General features: G+C 38.7%; 1 protein-coding gene across 2 annotated transcripts in view; it reads right to left on the reverse strand.

Annotated features, from left to right (window-relative positions):
• SSH2 (slingshot protein phosphatase 2) overlaps positions 1-7,668 on the reverse strand; it is a 186,401-nt gene extending 178,733 nt beyond the window's left edge. The window contains exon 1 of one of the 2 annotated variants that reach the window (XM_060204071.1): positions 7,624-7,668. The gene's annotated coding sequence lies outside the window, so the exon portion shown is untranslated. The remainder of the gene's footprint in view (positions 1-7,623) is intronic. The other variant, XM_060204072.1, reaches the window with a different exon arrangement.
• Between the last annotated feature and the right edge of the window lie 8,039 nt (positions 7,669-15,707).

The following is a 15,707-nucleotide window of genomic DNA, read 5'->3' on the forward strand; positions in this document are numbered from 1 at the left end:
GGTGTCTGTGTCTGTCTATATATCTCCCTCTCCTCTCTCAATTTCTGTGTCTCTATCCAATAATAAATAAAGATAATTTAAAAAAAAGAAATACAGCTATGTACTTATAAAGTTAAAATAGGAAAGAGAACATGAGAGATATGTCACTGGGTAAGGCTAATGTCCTGTCATGTTGTGCTACTCAGGTTCAAGCCTGGGAACCACACGGTGCTGACTCTTCCTCTCACTCTATCTGATGAAAAAGTGGCCAGGAACAGTGAAATCACATATGTATGAGGTCAGGGCTCCACAAAAACAAAACAAAACAAACAAACAAAAAAAAAGAAAAAGAATTTAGGCAACTAATAATAATGAAAGTACCATTAATTTACATATGACCTTCATATTTGTTAGAGTTCTCCTATATTTTATTTACTTTTCCAACGTTCCTGTAGAATACAGGGGCACATGCTAGCTCATTTTCTAGATAAGAAAACTGAGACTTAGCACAGAAAGAGGTGAGACAAAATTAAAATCAGATCTTACTCTAATACACTTTTGTTAGTATAGATTTCCCTTGGTTATCCATTTGTATATATGAAAAGAAAATCAGCACTTTAGGGACTTGGAATCTTAACTAGTATGAGAGGAATGAAAAAGCATCTACCTATCATATATCATAGAAATAATATCACAGGGGCTGAGGTGATAACTTAGAGGCAGAACATAGAACTTGTGTGCCTAGGGTGCCAGGCTTGATCTCTGCCAACACGTATGTCAGAGCTAACCAATGCTCTGGCTTATCTCTGTCTCTGTTTCTCATTAAAAATAAACTGATTTTTGGATAAATTTTATTGAGGAAATGTTGATTTATAAGACTGTTGCTGTCACAGACATAGTTTAATATCTCCCCAAGATAGGTCAGCATACCTCACCCTTCACCAAATTGTTATCTTTCACCACAGGATTCAATCCATTCCCTCCCCCACCCCCACCCCAGTCTTTGGATCTGCTGAAATAGAACCATAAATCTTTGAATAAATATAAAAAGGGTAAGAAATACTATAATGAAGACAGAAAAAAAACCCAATAATGCAGTCCTATTCCCTGCCATTAAACAGGTGTGATAAAAGAGTGTATGCCTATAATTTATCTATTTAAATAGATTTTTAAAACTAAATTAATAAATAATATATCTGCAAAATTCAAAAGTTTTAGAAGAGGATTAACAATAAATTTACTAAAAACGTTTTCATGAGCAAATGAATCTATCATGTGAATATCTTTATGCAGTGATCTACAGATAGATAATCTTTAATTTGCAATCTATTTTTTTCCTTGATGGAAAGAAAAGAAAGTCTTGGGGTGGGGGCTGGGCTTGAACCCAGGTCCTTGTGCATAGAAACGTGTACACTCGGGAGTCGGGCTGTAGCGCAGCGGGTTAAGCGCAGGTGGTGCAAAGCACAAGGACCGGCATGGGGATCCCGGTTCAAACCCCGGCTCCCCACCTGCAGGGGAGTCGCTTCACAGGCGGTGAAGCAGGTCTGCAGGTGTCTATCTTTCTCTCCCCCTCTCTGTCTTCCCCTCCTCTTTCTGTTTCTCTCTGTCCTATCCAACAGCGACGACAACAACAATAATAACTACAACAATAAAACAACAAGGGCAACAAAAGGGAATAAATAAATAAAATAATAAAAAAAAAAGAAACGTGTACACTCAATCAGGTGCACCACCACCTGGTCCCAATTTAAGTTTTCTCAAGGAAGAATCTTTGTTTTGCTTAAAAAAAGAAAGAAAGAAAGAAAGAAAGAAAGAAAGAAAGAAAGAAAGAAAGGAAGAGAAAAGGGAGAAAGTCTTTAATAATACAGTGACTTTTTCAATCCTAGATATATACATTCAAATTCATTCCTTGGGTTTTCATGGTAGCAACTGAATATTGCCTTGACTTTAATTTTAAGTAATCTGGAAAAGACTCTTAAAATGCTTTAAAACTCAATGGAAAGGTTTATAAAGCAGATCTAGCAGGTAAATCATGAGCAGCTTCAAAGATCAAGCTGTGGTTATTAAAATCCACACATCTGCCTCTACAAACACCTCCCAGCAGCTTGGTAGCCTTTGCTGAGTTCTGATGCACTACTGCCCCCTGGCCCTGAGAGCTGAAGATCAGTTCAGTATTGAGAAAGGTTGTCTTGCTGATAGCATAAAGTCTAGAGATTTCCCATGGCTGATCCCTTTCATATGGTTTGCAAACGGAAAGCAAGAAATTGGTGATGATGGTCTTTGATAGTGTCACAATTTTATCAGCTATCTGGAGCTATGTACCTGCTCCTCCAATATGTTTGCTTTATCTAAGATCTAAGCATTCAATAGATCTCTAAGTCTTCCTTAGAGTATAAGAAAAAAAATTACCTGCTGTAGGTAGCATATCCTACAGCAGTCTTTTTTAAAAATTTATTTATAAAATGGGAATATTGACAAGACCATTGGGTAAGAGGTCTTAATTCCACAAAATTCCTACCATCAGGGCTCTGTATCCCATCCTCTCCCTTGAAAGCCCTCCTATTCTCCATTCCTCTCTATTGCAGCCTTTAACTTAAAGGTTTCACCATCATTCCCAAACTGTTTATCAGATGACAATAACCGTATAGAGTTAAAGAAGGCTTTCCAGGTGATAGTCACTACTGTGATGGATACTCTAGATTTGTTCTACAGATCCAAATACAAAGGTCTACTTGATAATAAAAAGGTGACTCTTGCTTGGTTCATTCCTATTCAATAACCAACAACTGTTTTGTCTAGGAGCCTTAGGACATCAACTTCAAAATATCAAAGGCATGGATTGCAGACTTCTGATATGAACTTTCTGGACCTTGATAGGATGAACAGACACTAACATAAGAAGCTTCAGTTACTGAAGAGATAGCTTTGAGGTAGAACACAGAACTTGTATACCTGCTGCCCCAGGTTCAATCCCTGTTACCACAAATACCAGAACTGAGTGTATTCCTCTCATAAAAATATTTAACTGATTAAAAAGAAGTTGAAGGGTGGTCCCAGAGGTGGCGCAGTGGATAAACATTGGATTCTCAAGCATGAGGTCCTGAGTTCCATCCCCGGCAGCACATGTACCAGAGTGATGTCTGGTTCTTTCTCTCTCTCCTCCTATCTTTCTAATAAAGAAAACCTTACAAAAAAAGTAGTCACAGAGCTGAGGAAGCACATCTGGATGGTCATATGGGTGCCATTGAAGGATTGCACACTTGCAGAATAGTAGAAATGATGGTAGTAATTGTAGCTTCAGCTCTCTTGCAGCAACCAACAATGCCTTTTATAAAGGATTAATTTGAAAAAGAAAATTGTCAGGCTAGGAAGATAGATCAGTCTGTTAAGAGCATAGAACTTTCATGCCTGAGGCTCCAGAGGCCAAACGTTCAATTTCTAATACCACCAAAGCTAAGCAGTGTTCTGATCTCTTTCTCTCATACTAAATAAATCATTATTAAAAACGGTATTTGTGTGGAAATAGTCAATTATTAGAACCACAATAATAAAAATTATTGAATTTTAAAATTCAAAAATTTCACATTATATTATGACTGGAATAAAAATGTTATTGTTGGGGGGCAGGGATAGATAGCATAATGTTTATGCAAAGAGACTCTCATGCCTGAGGCTCCAAAGTCCCAGGTTTAATCGCACTATCATAAACCAGAGCTGACCAGGGCTCTGGTAAAAAAAAAAAAATGTTATTGTTGGGCTGGATGGTGGCACACCTGGTTAAGTGCATCTATTACCAAGTGCAAGGACCTCAGTTCAAGTCCCTAGGTCTGCACCTGCTGTGGGAAAGCTTCACAATCGGGTAAGTAGTGCTGCAAGTGTCTCTTTCTCTCACCTCCTCTTTTTTTCTCCCCCCCCTCTTTTTCCTCTCAATTTCTCTCTGTCCTATCAAAGAAAGCTTTTAAAAAGTCATTGTTATCAATTAATCAGTAGATTTTTAAATTTATAGCATTTATCTAGTTTGTGTATGGAAATGGCCCTATGGCGTTAGTAGCTAACATTACATACTTGTTTATTACTGAGAATTACTCATTTTGCTAAAGATATAATTACATATTTTAAGCAGCAGAACTTTGTTTAAGAACTCAAACTCTATGAGGTTGAGGATGCATATTACGATGTCATTGCATTCTCTCAGTATGTGCATTTTAACTGTTGATTGTGTTCTTTGGTACACAGTTTTGATGCATTCCGATTTATCAGTTTTGTTGTTACCATGAACTTTTGGTTTTCAAAGGCATCACAGTTCAATTTAATTATATGAAAATATTACTTTTAATTTGTTACTACTCTACCAATAAATATCATTTGGTTAAAAATTATGACTTTAACATCTTTTTATCTCCTAGAGTTGACATTCAGCTCTATTGATATGCTATTAAATTAAATTTCCTACTGAGAAACCAAGTGGTAGTGCACCTTGTTGAGTGCACACATTACAATGTGCAAGCACACCCTGTTCAAGTCCCTGGTCCCTACTAGCAGAAGGAAGCTGCATAAGCAGTACAACGGGTGTCTCTCTTACCTTTTCAATTTCTCTATCAAATAGATAAAAACAAATTACTATAAGAAAACAGTAACTGTAAAATAAAAAAAGAAAGGGACCAGGTGGTCACTTGGTTAAGTGCACACATTACAGTGTACAAGGACCCAGGTTCAAGCCCCTGGTCCCCATCTGCAAGGGGAAAGCTTCATGAGTGGTGAAGCAGGGCTACAGGTGTCTCTCTGTCTCTTTCCCTCTCTATCTCCCTTTCCCCTCTCAATTTTCTTCTGTCTCTATTGAATAATAAATAAACAGATTTAAAAATAAAAAAGAAACCACAACTGAACCCACAAACTGACATGATGAGTTTAGGCATGCTCAATGAAAAAAAAAAAAAAGAACTCAAGTTGGCTTATTTTATGATGATTGAGAATGCCTTAACAATGTGAAGCAGCCACACAAAAATAAATCAGTTAGGTACAAGGGGCATTTAAGTGGCACTGAAGTTTCTTTGCTTGAGCTCAGATTACAACTATAGGGTTACTGGAAAAGATATGATGCATCTTTGCAAAGAAAACTATGTCATGACTTTTTTGAAAACCCAGTATTAGATTTAGAAAACAGCTTAAGAAAGTACACTGAATGTAAGAAGTGACAATGAACTAGGTATTATTATTTTAAGACTTTAAAAATATTTTATTTATTTTGGATAGAGACAGAGAAATCTAGAGGTGTGAGGGAGAAGGAGAGAAGCCCCTACAACACTGCTTCACCATTTATGAAGCCCCTCCCTTAGAGGTAGGGACCAGGGACTTGAACCAATGTCCTTGAGCACTATAGTGTATGTGCTCAACCAGGTGCACCACCACCCAGCCCTGTAATAATTTTTTAAATGGATGTCTAGGCCATGCCTCACTTCTATAAATGACTTTTTTTTTTAAACAGAAGAAAACTGTAAATCCCTTTTAATCTCAGTCATTACTTATTGCTAACAACTTTGAAAACAGGGAGCCTTCTATTTTTTTAATGGCTGATGATTCAGTATTTTGCATAAGGAAATAGAGTTGTACTGTCTTATCTTTGTGTATGTAATTTTTTGGAACAAGTATCTTCGTAGATGTCAAGTCAATACCTAAAGCTTGAAATTAATCTGAAGATCCTTAAACTTGCCTATTAGAAAATTTAAGAATCTTTTTATGATTACAATGATATGTAGGTTATGCTTCCACTGATAAGCATTTGAGTGAGTTTTTTTTCTGGGTCTGTATCTCAATTCTATTCAAAAGAATGACAGTATTCCTATGAGACAACGAGAGACTAGGCTTCAAGTTAATTTTTTTTTTTTTGGTGCTAAGCAAGACTGAAAAAAACTATCACTAATAACCTCAGTTACCAACAAAACATATATATATATATATATATATATATATATATGTATGTATTTTTTTTTTAAAGATAGGGTATCTTTTTTTTAATATTTATTTTATTTATTTATTCCCTTTTGTTGCCCTTGTTGTTTTATTGTTGTAGTTATTATTGTTGTTGTCGTTGCTGGATAGGACAGAGAGAAATGGAGAGAGGAGGGGAAGACAGAGAGGAGGAGAGAAAGATAGACACCTGCAGACCTGCTTCACCGCCTGTGAAGTGACTCCCCTGCAGGTGGGGAGCCGGGGTTCGAACCGGGATCCTTATGCCGGTCCTTGTGCTTTGCGAACCGGGATCCTTATGCCTGCGCTTAACCCGCTGCGCTACAGCCCGACTCCCCAACAAAACATATTTTTAAAGATGTGTATACTGTGCGTGTGTGTGTGCGTGCGTGTGCGTGTGTGTGTGTGAGGCATATGTGGTATCAGGGACAGAGCTCAGGATCTCATGCTTGAGAAATTCAGTGTTGTATCTAATGTGCTACCTCCTTTGCTGCTAAAACGATATTTTTATATTATTTTTTACATTGCAAAACTTAAGTACACTTCAGCAAACACCTGATAATCATTAAGAAGCATTCTCTTTTAGTCAGCTTCTCCAGTAGAACAAGCTTATTATAAAGCCTTTGTGTCCTTCATCTATATTATGAAGAATGGCTCACGTGATTAAGCTCAGGGCAGAACTGTTGATATGCTTCTAATTCTGCTTATAAGACCTTCTGTTTTGATCCTCACATTAGGTTCACTTGTATTGCTTAACGCTATGGTCTATTTACATAATCACTGTTTTAATCCCCACTGGTTGGTGCTCTTTTTCCACTCTGACCCCTCTCCTAGTCACACCCTGTTTTCCACCGTTTAATCCCCATTGGTTTGCACTCTCTTTTCGCTCCACCCTCTCTTCATCACATCCTGTTTTACACCCTACCACTTCCTTACTGGAGAGTATAAATGCAGATGAATAAAGCCAGCGTGGCATTGCATTGCATTGCACTGCTTCCCAGCTCAGCCATGAGTCCCTGATTGTCTGTCTCCCACTTGAGAAGCCAGCCCGGCACAGAACATTGGTCTGATAATGCTTAAATAGCCATCAAGTACTTTCCAGGACTGTTTCTTATTGGAGGGAGTTGATTAAAAAAAAAAAAAAATCCATTTAAAGGCGATAACAGAAATGTTATTAAACATTTCCTAAATGTCACTTATAATTATTTTCTTTAAATGGTAGCAAGTATTACTACCTTATAATAACACTCACTATATGATAAGAAGGAAAAAAAACAGTTTAATTTTTTTTAAGTAATAGGTAGATTATTCAGTGTATTTTTTACATTCAGGAAGTAAAATATTATGTAAGAACTGTCAAAAACAATTAAAATGAATAACAAACATAATTATAAAACTGAAAGCTGAAGTCTTCTTCAGTTGATATTTTCCTAAGTGGTAAGGAAAAAAAAATCCTTTTTGTTGCTTAGGATAGTTCTGAAGATTTGGGCCAAAGTCAGACTTTCTGAAATTTTAAAGCAATCTACCATTTTAAAACTAAGTCAGTAACTGGATTCTTAGTGCAATTCCATTATTAAATATCAAAGAAGCAATCAAAACAAATTAATCTGAGAAGACTGAGAAAGAGAGAAAAAACACTAACTACAGAAATATATAGAATATAGTGAACAAACATACCTCCTGGGCTGTGACCGGCATTCCTCCTCCCCACTATCTGCCTCCTGTATAAATAGAGAAAAAAAAATTAACTAGATATCATCATAATATCAACAATGTAATTTTTCAAAACATAACATGCAGGAATATTGCATTCATGTTGTGTACTTGAAGTATCTCCATGTAAAGTGAGAATATATATGGTATTTCTGCAAAAACATTAATGATAGTCTACAAATTTTACAGATAACAAAGTATGAATTCTTAAAAGAATTCCCTCTGAAAATCAAGTAAAGATGGTATATACTCTTAAACAACTTCAAATTCAAAATGAATAGGCATTCTGAATACTGCTAATACATCTCATCAAAAGATCTCATCCTGGTCGGGAGAAATATTCATTCAAAAAGACTTCATGCCTGAGGGTGCTAAAGTCTCAGGTTCAATCCCTAGCATCAACAGAAGCCAGAGCTGAGCAGTGCTCTGGAAAAACAGAAACAACAAAATGAGCCACCCCAGCTCAGCTGGGGTCCTATTCTGGGAGTCCTGAGATTCCCAAACAGACATGATGGGCCTAGACCTCCAATAAATCCCTCTTTCCATTGTTACCAGTCATTTCTATCAGGAACAAACCAATAGACCTCTTTGTGGGCCCCCATAGTACCTTGCCCTCAACTTGGATCAACAGTGGTAGAGAATGTTCCATCCTCTGAAGGGATGATGGACAACATACTCTCTGCTACACCTGAGGAAGATGGGTCCTGATATTGGGGCAGCTTGGAAGATCCTACTCGTGACCACAGAATGTGAGCTCAGATCTACAGGGATGCAGAGGTCGCACAGGCTCCTAAACTCAATGTGGGCCCCAGATCACATCAAATTGATGGGGTTTATAGTCAACAATATTTATATACCTTTCCCACATTAGGAACTACTCTCTTCCCTGATCCAGCTTTCTGGTCCTTTTTCCAGCCATGACATCATCTCTCCAGACAATAATTAGGATCCATCTGCATATCAGATTTCAGGCTCAGGCAAAACAAACAAACAAACAAACAAAAACACTAGTATAGCCACAGGCTCTTTGGAATATAACTAAAATATGCCTACTAGCTATCTACAATGGAGACCCCCCAAGTCTTCATCTGCACTATTCTAGCCTTTAGGTTCATGATTAGTCAACAATTTGTTGGCTTTATATGTCAACTCTCTTTTCAGCCACCAGGTTCCAGATGCTAGCTAGCATTATGCCAACCAGACTTCTCCGGACAGACAACCCCATCAATGTGTCCTGGAGCTCCGATTCCCCAGAACCCTGCCCCACTAGGGAAATAAAGAGACAGGATGGGAGTATGGATCGACCTGTCAATGCCTATGCTCAGTGGGGAAGCAATTACAAAAGCCAGACCTTCCACTTTCTGCATCCCACTATGACCCTGGGTCCATACTCCCAGAGGGTTAAAGAGTAGAAAAGCTATCAGGGGAGGGGCTGGGATATGGAGTTCTGGTGGTGGGAATTGTGTGGAGTTGTACCACTCCTTATCCTATGGTTTTGTCAATGTTTCCTTTTTATAAATAAAAAGCTATCAAGGGAGGGGATGGGATACGGAGTTCTGATGGTACGAATTGCGTGGAGTTGTACCCCTCTTATCCTATGGTTTTGTCAGTGTTTCCTTTTTATAAATAAAAATTTAAAAAAATGAACAAATAACAAAAAAAAAAACTCAACTTATTAATGACTCTGATCCCAAAACAACAATATGTTCATGGCAAAATGCCATCAACCCCCCTCACAATGACTACTTATTATTATTTATAATGTGCTAAATAAGTACCTTGTTTAACATTTTTTTCTTTTTAAATGTGGCACCAGGAAATAAACCCGGGGCCTCAAACATGTACAATATCACCAATACCACCATGACAACATTGGTTGAGTGGTCTCTTTGGTCCAGTTTTTCTGTTGTTTTATCCTTTTGTGTCTCTCTATCTGAATGTGCAAGTGATGTGGAGCAGTAAAACTGTGCTGTAAAAATAAAATAAATAAATATGTTCCTTACATTGTATTTGCTCTTTAATCACTTTTGCCCTACTTAGCAAAAACAAAAAGAGGAGGAGAAAAATAAACCAAACACAATACATGTACTGTCTGCCAATGAACCATCTACATTTTCTACTTATGAAACCACCATTCACTTCTCTACCATTCTGTTTCCTTTCCCGGGCAGCCACAGCCAGCTCTGCAACTTTTACTTCCCTTTAAAATGCATCCTTACTTTCAGGAATGTTTATTATTTTTCCACAAAGGGAAAAATACAACAGAGATTTTACTCCTGCAGGGAGGACAGGAAAAGTGTCATAGTACATTATTCTCTATGCTTTCAGGGAAGGTTTTAGGTTCAGAAGTATGCCCTTTGTCACATAAAAAGAAAAATTATAGAAGAAAAAGAACCAGTGATTTCAAAAGTCACCAGTCAGAGCCTGGCAAGTATGAAAGAATGAAGATGAAAAGACTGAAGTAAGCAAAACCAAAGATTTTGGGGTTAAAGGAAACTGTAATATATAGAAATGGCTCTCATTTACTATTTTTGAATTTTTTATTATTGATTTAATAGTGGCTTACAAGATTTAAAGATTACAGGGTATAGTTTTACACTACACCCAACATCAAAGTTCTATGCCCCTAGCCTCCCAACAATAACCACCATAGTTGTCACAAGTCTTAAAGACAGTTTGCTTACTACTGCTGCTCTCCCCCCCCCCAGTTAATGTGTTTTAGTCCTCTAGATCACTGACATGTAATCTAACAAACAGTGTTGTACTACTGAATTTACTAGTTAATAGATCTCAAATTCTGACATATTTGTTCTCATACATTAATTGAATTAAATATATAAGGGTATGTTCAAAGTATATGCAGTCTGTGAGGTGCAATAGTAAAATGAATATCTGTGAACAAAACTCTTTTAAAAAAATTTTTGTTATTTATAAAAAGGAAACACTGACAAAACCATAGGATAAGAGGAGTACAGCTTCGCACAATTCCCACCACCAGATCTTCTTATCCCATCCCCTCCCCTGATAGCTTTTCTATTCTTTAACCCTCTGGGAGTATGGACCCAAGATCATTGTGGGATGCAGAAGGTGGAAGGTCTGGCTTCTGTAATTGCTTTCCCACTGAACATGGGCGTTGACAGGTCGATCCATACTCCCAACTGTCTCTCTCTTTCCCTAGTGGGGAAGGGATCTGGGGAAGCGGAGGTCCAAGGCACATTGGTGGGGTTGTCTGTCCGGGGAAGTCTGGTCACCATCATGCTAGCATCTGGTGGCTGAAGAGTGTTAACATACAAAGTCAAACAAACTGTTGAACAATTATGGACCTAAAGGCTGGAATAGTGCAGATGAAGTGTTGGGGTGGGGTCCTCCATCTTGTAGATAGCTAGTAGGTATATTTTAGTTATATTTCAAAGGGCCTGTAGCTATACTAGTGTTTTTTTGCTTCTTTGTTTGTTTTTTTGTTTTTTGTTTTTTTTTTGCCTGAGCCTGAAACCTGATATGCAGGTGGATCCAAGCTGGGAAAAGAAAGTTGGATCCACCAGAAAGTTGGATCAGGGAAGAGAGTGGCTCCCTATATGGCAAAGGGGTATAAATATTGTTGACTGTAAACCCCATCAATTTGATGAGATCTGGGGTCCATAATTTGCTTAGGAGCCTGTGTGAACTCTGTATCCCTCTAGATCTGAGCTCATATTCTACCACTCCTCTTAAGAGCTAGAACTGTGACAATACCCTTGCATCTACTCATATGCTTATTTCCTACTCACATTCCTGTATTTATTCAAGACAGAACTATCTGAAATTAAATTTACATTTTTTTTTGCTTATAACATATTATATAAACTTTCAAACATACAGAAAAGGTAAAGGATATTACAGGAAACCTGTTTCTTCAACATCTGGGTTCTACTATTAATATTTTCTGTACATGCTTTATTGCATTTCATTTTGCTACTGATCTATCAATCCATCTTTTTTTTAAAGATTTTATTTATTTGTTAATAAGAAAGATAGGAGGAGAGAAAGAACCAGATATCACTCTGGTACATGTGCTGCTAGGGATTAAACTCAGGACCTTATGCTGCAGAGTCCAGTGCTTCCTCGGCTATGCCACCTCCCAAGCCACTCCATCTTATTTTTTAAGCATCTCAAAGTATGTTAAAGATATTAGTATGCCTGACTGTAAATGCATTAAGTAATTTTTTTTTTTTTTTACTTTTTAAGCCAACACCTATGAATGCTAAAATAACTCTTGCAGCTGGGAGATGACCAGTGGATAAAACTTTAGACTCTCAAACATGAGGCCTCAAGATTTGATTCTAGGCCTCATATGTGCCAGCGATGCTCTGATTCTCTTTCTCCCTCTCTCTTTCATTAATAAATATTATTTTTTTAAAGTGCACAACTCTTAAACACACCATTCAGTGAGCTTTGATAAATGTTTATGTCCGTGTAACCTAAAAGCTATTTTTTTCTCTTTTGTTGCTCTTGCTGTTTATCATTGTTGTTATTGCTACTGTTGTTGTTGTTGGATAGGACAGAGAGAAAACGAGAGAGGAGGGGAAGATACAGAGGGGGAGAGAAAGACACCCGCAGACTTGCTTCACTGCTTGTGAAGCGACCTCCCTGCAGGTGGGGAGCCGGGGGCTGGAACCGGGATCCTTATGCTGGTCCTTGCACTTTGCGCCATATGTACTTAACCCGCTGCGCTACTGCCTGGCCCCTCATAACCTAAATTTCTATTGGGAAATGTAATGTTTTTATTATAACTTCGGGAAATTTCCTCATGTTTCTTCTCAGTCAATACCTGATAACCACCCACTCCTGAGGCAACCACTGCTCTGAATTTTACTCCACAATTTTCCCATCAAAATTAATATACAGAACATGATGTAGAAGATCTACTATTTAAAAAATACCTGGGATTGTTTAGCGTATACTCCTGCACATGTACTCTTGAGTTCTTTAAACCAGAAATTATCATATATCACTTGGGTTCCAGTAGGGGAGACACAAAGAGCTATAGAAGCAACAACGAATGAAATAATAACTGTGGGGGTGGGAAATACTTCACGTAAATTAGTTTTCAAGGTGGGTTTGTGTTATGGAAAACAAATAAACAACCTCAAGCAGAAAGTTGACAAGAGAAACACAAATGCAAAGAAGTAAGATAGAGTCTGCTATGTCCAGGGGATTGTGAGCAGTTTGGATTGCTGGAGCAAGTGGGGTTAAAAATACCCGGTAATATTGATGTCATGAGTCTATAATGATAGGAATATTAAAATAACATTTCTAAGATCAGGAAAGATTATTGTGGATTATATTTTAATTAGATTTTCTATCACTGTCAGTCACATCTGCCCTTGGTAATAAACTAAGACTGGGAAGTATCTGACAGGGGAAAATAATCTAATAGTCTAAGAGTGGGTTGGAGCTTTGAAGCAGGAAGTGACAGTGACACTGCTATGTTTCTAGCTTCTGGGAGAAGTAGATGTAAGTAGAGAGCACACACTTGAGGAAGTAAAGGTATCATGCTTTATACATGGCTACTGTAAGAGAACCAAGAGACAAACAAGACAGGGATGGAATCTGCTGTATGGGTAATTTGTTGCTTCATAATAAACCACTACTTTATTATGTTTCATGAATTTGTGGGTCAGAGATGAATATAGTAACTAGTTGAGTGTACTTCTGTTCCAAATGACATTGCTACTGGTCACTCACTGCTAGTTAGGGTTCATTTCATTAGAAGAGGGCTAGTATTATAGATGGTCCAGGCATCTTTACTTAAATCATATCTGATTAGTCTGAATGGTTGGAAAGTTGGGAACAACTGGAAAGAACAAGATTATCAATGGCTTGCATCTCCTCAAAGTATAGTGACATTAGGGTTGGTCTTTTTGGTGACTCAGGCCTCCAAAAGGCTAGACTCACAGCTGGCATGGAGTCACTTCTGCCATGCTCTACTGATTTACTAAAGAAGTGCAGCCCACACTGGGGGGAGGGGGGCGCTACACTCTATCTTTCAGTGAGAAAAATAGAAAAGAATCTGTAACCAATTTCTAGCAACCAAACAACCCTGATGACTAGTAAGTAGACAAGATAACCAACAGAAGAAAAGGTTGTTAAAGAACTGATGAAGCAAAATTTCTCAAGGCCAAGGCTAAAGAAATATTCAAGAAAACAAAAATGGCTTTCATGTCAATACAAGGTAGACTGGTGGCTATAAGGATACATTTATTTATTTATTTATTTATTTATTTTTGCCTTCAGGATTATTGCTGGGGCTTGGAGCTGGCACTATGAATCTACCACTCTGGCAGTTGTTGTTTTTTTTTTCCATTTTATTGGATAGGACAGAGAAAAATTGAAAGGGGAGGGGGAGACAGTGAGGGAGAGAGATAGAGAGACACCTGCAGCCCTGCTTCACAGCTTGTGAAGCGTCCCCCTGCAGGTGGAGATGTGGGCGCTTGAACCCGGATCCTTGCACAGGTCCCTGTACTTTATTTAAAAAATTTTTTAATTATCTTTATTTATCAATTGGATAGAGATAGTCAGAAACCGAGAGGGAAGGGAGGGATAGAAAGAGTGAGAGACAGAGAGATACCTGCAGCACTGCTTCACCACTTGTGAAGCTTTCCCCCTGCAGGTGGGGACTGGGGGCTTGAAGCCAGGTCCTTGCACATTGTAACATATGTGCTCAACCAGGTGCGCCACCACCCAGCCCCCAAGTCCTTGTACTTTGTACTATATGCACCACCGTCTGCCCCCCAGGATACCTTTATATACTGTAATCTGTAGGGAAGCATCCTTCCAGTTGGGGGATAAGACCAAAAAGAACCTGCAAAAGTGGCAGTGCAGACACTGAGTACTAACCAGGCCATGGCGAGAAACCTGGGTACTTACACCACCTGAGAAACTGGTCTGGAGGAGGCTCAGGTCCCATCCAGTCAGCAGTCACCAATGTATTCTTGTTTTAAAGCCAAAGGGAGATGCAGTACTAACTGGCATAAGTAACCATAACAGAGACTCAAATTAGTCATACTTTAGATACAAAACACACAAATAAAGCAAAAGTAAGGAAGCTGGAATACAGCGCAACACAAACTGAAATCTAAGTCATCGCATGTTTCCAGTAGGACAGGGCGTAAGAAGCAACCAACATGAGGCTCACTTTCCTACATGCTTTTCCCAATTCATACCAACTGATGCTGCACCTTGATTCCAAACCAATCAATGCAACCAGTCCCACCTCGGCATGTTTCACTTTGGACTGCATTCAGAGACATCGGGCGTGGAATGTCAACCCAGCAGCTTCATTATTCTGTTGAGACCTTTCCTAGCTCATAGGACTCCTTAATTCCATTTCGGGGGGTGCACTCCTTAACAAACTTCAAAATCTAGATATAGACCGGGTTCATGAGATAGGACATATGTACATGTATCCAGAAGTTGGGGGGAAAACATACACCTTAAAGCAAAAGTGCACAGTAGTTTTCAGTGAGCCCATAATCGTAGCAAGCAAGCAGAAGACTTAAAAAGACACCATAAAGTACCTAATGAAATAGTTTCTACTTAGACCTAAACACCCTCCTCACCTACCTCCTATTACACGTCCCCCAATCACTCCAAAGCTAACCTTGTCAGACAAAGTAAGGACTACAAAAGCTGAATAAGGGCAAGAGACTGGCATACTTTAATGATGACTCTCTAGTCACTACCAGGCCATGCCATCACCTGGGGCCCTAGTCAGGGAGTCCTGGGATTCCCACACAGACATCACAGGCCTAGACCTCTCTAACAGATCCCTCTCACCACTGTCACTGGCCATCTCCATCAGGAACAACATAATGGACCCCTCTGTGGGCCCCTAGAGGATCTGGCCCTCAATATGGATCAACAAGGGTAAGGAGTGCTCCATTCTCCTAAGGGAGGTTGGATAGCATACTCTGCCTATCACCGGAGGATGATGGGTCCTGAAATTGACTCAGCCTGGAATGTTCTTAGCCATGACCATGGAATGTGAGCTCAGACCTACAGGAATGCAG

Source organism: Erinaceus europaeus, chromosome 12, assembly GCF_950295315.1.
Source record: "Erinaceus europaeus chromosome 12, mEriEur2.1, whole genome shotgun sequence".
NCBI classification, from domain to species: Eukaryota; Metazoa; Chordata; class Mammalia; order Eulipotyphla; family Erinaceidae; genus Erinaceus; species Erinaceus europaeus.